This window comes from Miscanthus floridulus, chromosome 11 (genome assembly GCF_019320115.1).
Source record: "Miscanthus floridulus cultivar M001 chromosome 11, ASM1932011v1, whole genome shotgun sequence".
Lineage (NCBI taxonomy): Eukaryota > Viridiplantae > Streptophyta > Magnoliopsida > Poales > Poaceae > Miscanthus > Miscanthus floridulus.
In genome coordinates this window covers 52,635,331-52,641,330 of record NC_089590.1, presented here as the reverse complement: position 1 = coordinate 52,641,330, position 6,000 = coordinate 52,635,331, and positions in this window count along the sequence as shown.

Genomic DNA, 6,000 nt, shown 5'->3' with positions numbered 1-6,000 from the left:
GAGAGAATCAGTGAGCTTTAGTCCGACTCGATCGATGGATTCGATCAGATCATCGTTGTTGATCGGCCTCTTCTAGTAGCGAGGAAGCGGACGACGAGTCATCGCCGAAGGAGACCTTAGAATCGGCTCTAAAGTCGGATCTACAGTTGCAGGTGTGGGGGTGGCCGGCGCAAAACCGATCTGCCCTGGCTCGAGGAGCTCTCCGACTCCGTCAGTGTTGATGACCTATGAGATGGATCCAACCATAAAGATCTGGCCAGGCTGCAGAAGGGACGACGAGCCTGGAGAAAAAGTCATCTTGTTCGACAAGGAAATAGCACGCACACCCCTACCTGGCACGCTAACTGTCGATAGAATATCATCGGTAGTCCTCCGAGGGGTATCCCACGAAGGTAGATTGATCGACAGAGGAGTGTGAGATCAAGAACAAGAAGGCAACAGAGACACACAAGTTAGACAGGTTTAGGCCATCAGTATGACGTAATACCCTACTCTAGTGGTCTGCTGGTTTGTATTAGCTATCGTATGATATGCCATGATTTTAGAGGGGTCCCTGTCCGCCTTATATAGTCTAGGAGACAGGGTTACAAGTCGGTTAGATCTGAGAGATAACCAAAAAGTAATAACTGATTACAGGAATCTTGGGATCATACATATCCTAACAGATCTCGTAGTATCTTTAGGATATCTTCCTGATGTCTTGCGGAAGGCGCCGAACAGAGTCGTGCCCTGCAAGGCTTCTTCTTGTGGGCTGGGCCACCCCTAGGGGCGCAACCCATATGGTCTGTCGTGGGTATCCAGGGTCGTACACCCCACACCATTCTTTAGGAAGCATCTCAAAAGAATTAAGCTTTTTCATTATGAAATGATAGCGTTCCTCACGCTCGCTCTTAGTTCCCTCATAGGGCGCACAAATGTCCAACCATAGTGTATGGGCATCTTTGTGGTTCCTGACCCAGTTAAACCCATCTTTGCAAAGGCCTCTAAAGATGGTGTTTCTAGCATTTGCATTCCATTTTTCGTAGTTTACTTCATCGCCTTGAAGGTGCGTGGGATCCCGAGGTTTTGAGAATCCTTGTGAGGTGGCTCTAAGTATTCCAACATCTAGAGCTTCTAAATACACCTCCATGTGGATTTTCCAATAAGGAAAATCATCTCCCTCAAAGATAGGAGGAGGTCCATCCCCGTGAGACATTTTTCTCTAGGCGGTTAAGCCTAAATACGTGAGCACGAGGCTCTGATACCAATTGAAAGGATCAAGATGCTCAAGAGGGGGGTGAATTAGGCTAATTCTAAAATTCTTTCAATAATTAAACCCTACACTTAGTCCACTTCACCCCTTGTGCCTAGAATGTGTTTCTAATGTTCTACCGCACAAAAGTTTTGCAACCTAAGTTCCAATCCTACTCTAGCATGGCAATTCTATGAATGTAAATACAAGAATTGAATTGCTCAAAGTAAATGCTTAAAGTAAAGAGAGAAGGAGGAATGCGGCGATGTTTTCCTGAGGTATCGGAGAGTCGCCACTGCCCACTAGTCCTCGTTGGAGCACCCACACAAGGGTGTAGCTCCCCCTTGATCCATGTAAGGATCAAGTGCTCTCTACAAGTTGATTCTTCAACACTCCATCGTGGTGAATCACCCACAACCGCTCACAACTTGAGTTGGGTCATCCATAAGCTCCATCGGATGATCACCAAACTCCCAATCACCACCAAGCCATCTAGGTGATGGCGATCACCAAGTGTAACAAGCAAGAATTCTCACTTGACCACAACAAGCCTAATGAGAAGGGTGGATGTACACTTGCTACTCTCTTTTCACTAATGAGGCCTCTCTCTTGTATTCTCAAATCACAATCACCTTACTAGGACCTTGCTCTCCTTGGCACTCTCAAGGGTGTTTCTCAGCTGTTGAAATGAGCAAAACTAATCCCTTGAGTGAATAGAGGAAGTATTTATAACCCCTATCGACAGAATATCATCGGCAGTACACCGAGGGGTATCCCACGATGGTAGATTTGTCGGTGGGGTGCGCATAATCAGGAACCGGATGGTGACACAAGGCGTAGAGACAATGATTTAGACAGGTTCGGGTCATCTGATCGACGTAATACCCTACGTCCTGTGTCTTTGGTGTATTGTATTGATCTAGACGACCAAGTAGCTTGTCCGCTAGGGGACCCCTGCCTCTCCTTATATAGTCTGGAGGGACAGGGTTATAAGTCGGTTAGATCTAGGAGATAACTAGAAAGTAATAACTAATTACAAGAATCTAGGGATCATACATATCCTAACAGATCTCATAGTATCTTTAGGACATCCTCCAGATATCTTGCGGGACACACTGAGCAGAGCCGTGCCTTGTAAGGCTTTGTCTTATGGGCTGGGCCACCCCTAGGGGCGCAGCCCATGTGGTCTGCCATGGGTATCCAGGGTCATACCCCCCATAGCTAGTCCACGAGCCTAACAGTAGGTGACGTAGTCACGTGGTGCCAGGGTCAGAAAGTAGAACACCAGCTGAGCAGGCAGCCAGTCCCCAGGCATAGCCTCGAGATAAGAAAAGCACACATTCACTGCAAGGTGAAGTGTGCCCACTTAGTCTCCGAGCCTACTAGAAGATGAAGAATGAATCTTGTAGCAGGGTCAAAGAAAAAGAAGTCTGAAAGCTTGCTGACATCATCTGATATGCGCATATCAAGACCCTAGACGTGCTACCCAAGATCAGCACACTAATCCAAATAGCATGGAGCAGCTTGATAGCACACCGACGAGACGTAGCAAGATCCGACCACCAAGGGAGCACCGAGGAGCGAGGAATCCTTAGCGTCGCTGGTGATGTCCGAGCACCTAGGAGCGAGGAGTCCCCGGCATTGCTGGCGATGTCCGAGCACCGAGGAGCGAGGAGTCCCTGGCGTCACTGGCGATGTCCGAGCACCGAGGAGCGAGGAGTCCCCGACGCCGCTGGCGATGACCGAGCACCGAGGAGCGAGGAGTCCCCGGCGTCGTTGGCGATGTCCGAGCACCGAGGAGCAAGGAGTCCCTAGCGTCACTGGCGATGTCCAAGCACCGAGGAGCGAGGAGTCCCTAGCGTCGCTAACGATGACCGAGCACCAAGGACCGAGGAGTCCCCGGCATAGGCGGCGATGTCCGAGCGTAGAGGAGCAAGGAGTCCCCAGCGTCGCTGGCGATGATCGAGGAGCGAGGAGTCCCTAATGTCGCTGGCGATGACCGAGCACTGAGGAGCGAGGAGTCCCCGGCGTAGGCGGTGATGTCTGAGCACCGAGGAGCGAGGAGTCCTCGGCGTCGCTGGCGACGACCAAGCACCGAGGGGTCCCCGATGTCGTTGGCGATGACTGAGCACCGAGGAGCGAGGAGTCCCCGGCATAGGCGGCGATGTCCGAGCGCTGAGGAGCGAGGAGTCCCCGGCGTCGCTAGCGATGACCAAGCACTGAGGAGCGAGGAGTTCCCGACATCATTGGTGATGTCTGAGCACCGAGGAGCGAGGAATCCTAATGTCGCTAGCGATGACCGAGCACCGAGGAGCGAGGAGTCCCTGGCGTAGGCAGCGATGTTCGAGCATCGAGGAACAAGGAGTCCCCGACATAGGCGGCAAGGTCCGAGCACCGACGTAGCTAACGATGTTCGTGCGGTGAAGTGTGCCCACTTAGTCCTCGAGCATGAAGAATCCGAGCGCTAAGGAGTAACCGGCATAGCTGGCGATGAAGCACGAGCGGTGAATAGTCTGGTGAACTAGTCGGCGGTGAAGTGAGCATTGAGTAGAAGCGACCGGTGAACAGTCTGATCAACTGGTCGATAATGGAGTCCATGAACCGAGCGGTCCGACCAGTTGATCGGTGGAGAAGCCCGAGCACCAGGTGATTCGATCACCTAGACGATGATCCTGTAATACAAACATGTAGAACGGGTAGTACATGATGTAAAAATAAATAAACTCTAGAGAAAAATTAGCAATGGTGATGACACGGCGTATGCAGCTTGGCAATCAGTTAGTGTAAAAATATATTTTTGTTTAATATAAACCGCCCAAACAGTTAGTGTGTAGCTGAGTCTCCAGCCCTAGCTAGCCCACTAACCATAACGTCGAGCGTGGAGCCCGTGCACATGTAGGAGGAACAGGCGTCGCTAAGGAGCCGTTGCCGACCACTCATAACGCAGAGGGCAGATGCTCGTGCACGTGTAGGGAGGAGCCAGAGACAGGACCGTCTCTGGAGGCGTTTGAGCATCAACATGACTGTTCGAGGGTTCGAAAAATTGTTTGGAGAGCAAATATGGAAAAAACAGCTCGGAAAAACATTATGGCGATATACGAAGATTGGAGAATATTTAGAAAAATATTAAAGCGTGACTTAGCTTTAGATAGAAAGTTTGGTTGGCGACGTATGGCGTTATCTGGTTGGCGTTGATGGCGAGCACCTGGCGGGCAGTGAGTTGTTGGTGAAGACGACCTCGGAGGTAGTTCTGAGATCGGATCTGCAGTCGCAGCGGCTGATGTAGCCAGCGATGAATAGTCATCATGGACCGACATGGATCTCCACGAGATTGATGACGAGAACGCACTGTTGATTTGAGGTCTATCTGGCTCGCCATGGATCAAGCGCACACCCCTACCTGGCGCGCCAACTATCGATAAAAGATGCTCGGCAGTCCTCCGAGGGGTATCCCACGAAGGTAGATTGATCGGTGGAGGTGCGCGTGATAGGAACACAAGTCGGATAGATCTAGGAGATAACTAGAAAGTAATAACTGATTACAAGAATCTAGGGATCATACATATCCTAATAGATCTCACAGTATCTTCAGGACATTACTGATGTTGGCCGGACTCTAGCACCCAGTGTCTAGTCACTTTGCTGCTCAGCGTCCGGTCAGTAGCCAGAACCTGACCAGCATCCGGTCAGCACTGACCGAACACGTCCGATCAGGATTCTCCCTCTCTAGAACCTTACTGGAGTTGACCGGACTCTGGCACCCAACGTCCGGTCACATTTCACTCAGCGTCCGGTTGCATCTAGACGACTTCACCTTGATCAAATGAACTGACCGAACTCTGCGCCAGCGTCCGGTCACACCGAAACCAGTGTTTGGTCAATATTTGACCCTCTATTCACTTCCAACTCGTAATCATATGTGAATGAAGTTCGCTCCAATTGATCTTAGTGCTACTTAGGAGCTACCTAGTGCTAGATTTAATAAGTGTACACCACACCTAACCCACTAGACTCACCCAGGTCAAGCTACTAGTCCGTACCCCCCTTAATAGTACGGCTAAAGGAAAAACAAAGTCCTAAACTACTCTAAGTGTCTCTTCAACACCAAGCGACACTTAGAACTAGTCCATCCTTAACCTTGTCGTCTATCCTTTGAAAACCGAAACAACTTCTATCATAGGGGCATGACAACCATGATTGCCCAATCAATTGCTATTACCATGACCTAACTTAATTGCATCTGCAAAACACATGTTAGTCATAGTAATCACGTATTGTCATTAATCACCGAAACCCAACTAGGGGCCTTGATGCTTTCACATCTTTCCTGTTGCGTGTTGCTTCCTCCTCCAAATAAGTGAATAGTAATAAAGCTCAAAAAATAATAATGACATGGGTCCAAATAACCCAATTTTTAATGATATGATTTCATTCTTCATATATTAGTACAAATTACTCCTTCCGTTCTAGTATATAAGGCGTAGCTACTTTAGTTTAAAGACCGGGGAACATATTTAATTCTAGTATATCTAAATGGTGTCGATCGAAACAGGAGTATAGTACCATTTTTCGCTTTTGCTGAAGTACTCCCACAGTGATTTTTTTATTTTTAACACTTTTTGTAAACTAATTTTAAATATAACACTGTTTAATTTTTTTTCAAACTAACACTTTTGGCCACGCCTAGTGCCATGGCACGGCGAAAAGCCTATGCCACGCCATGCATGGTGGCGCGGTAAGAGGAGTGACGTGGCGATGACCGGGGCGCT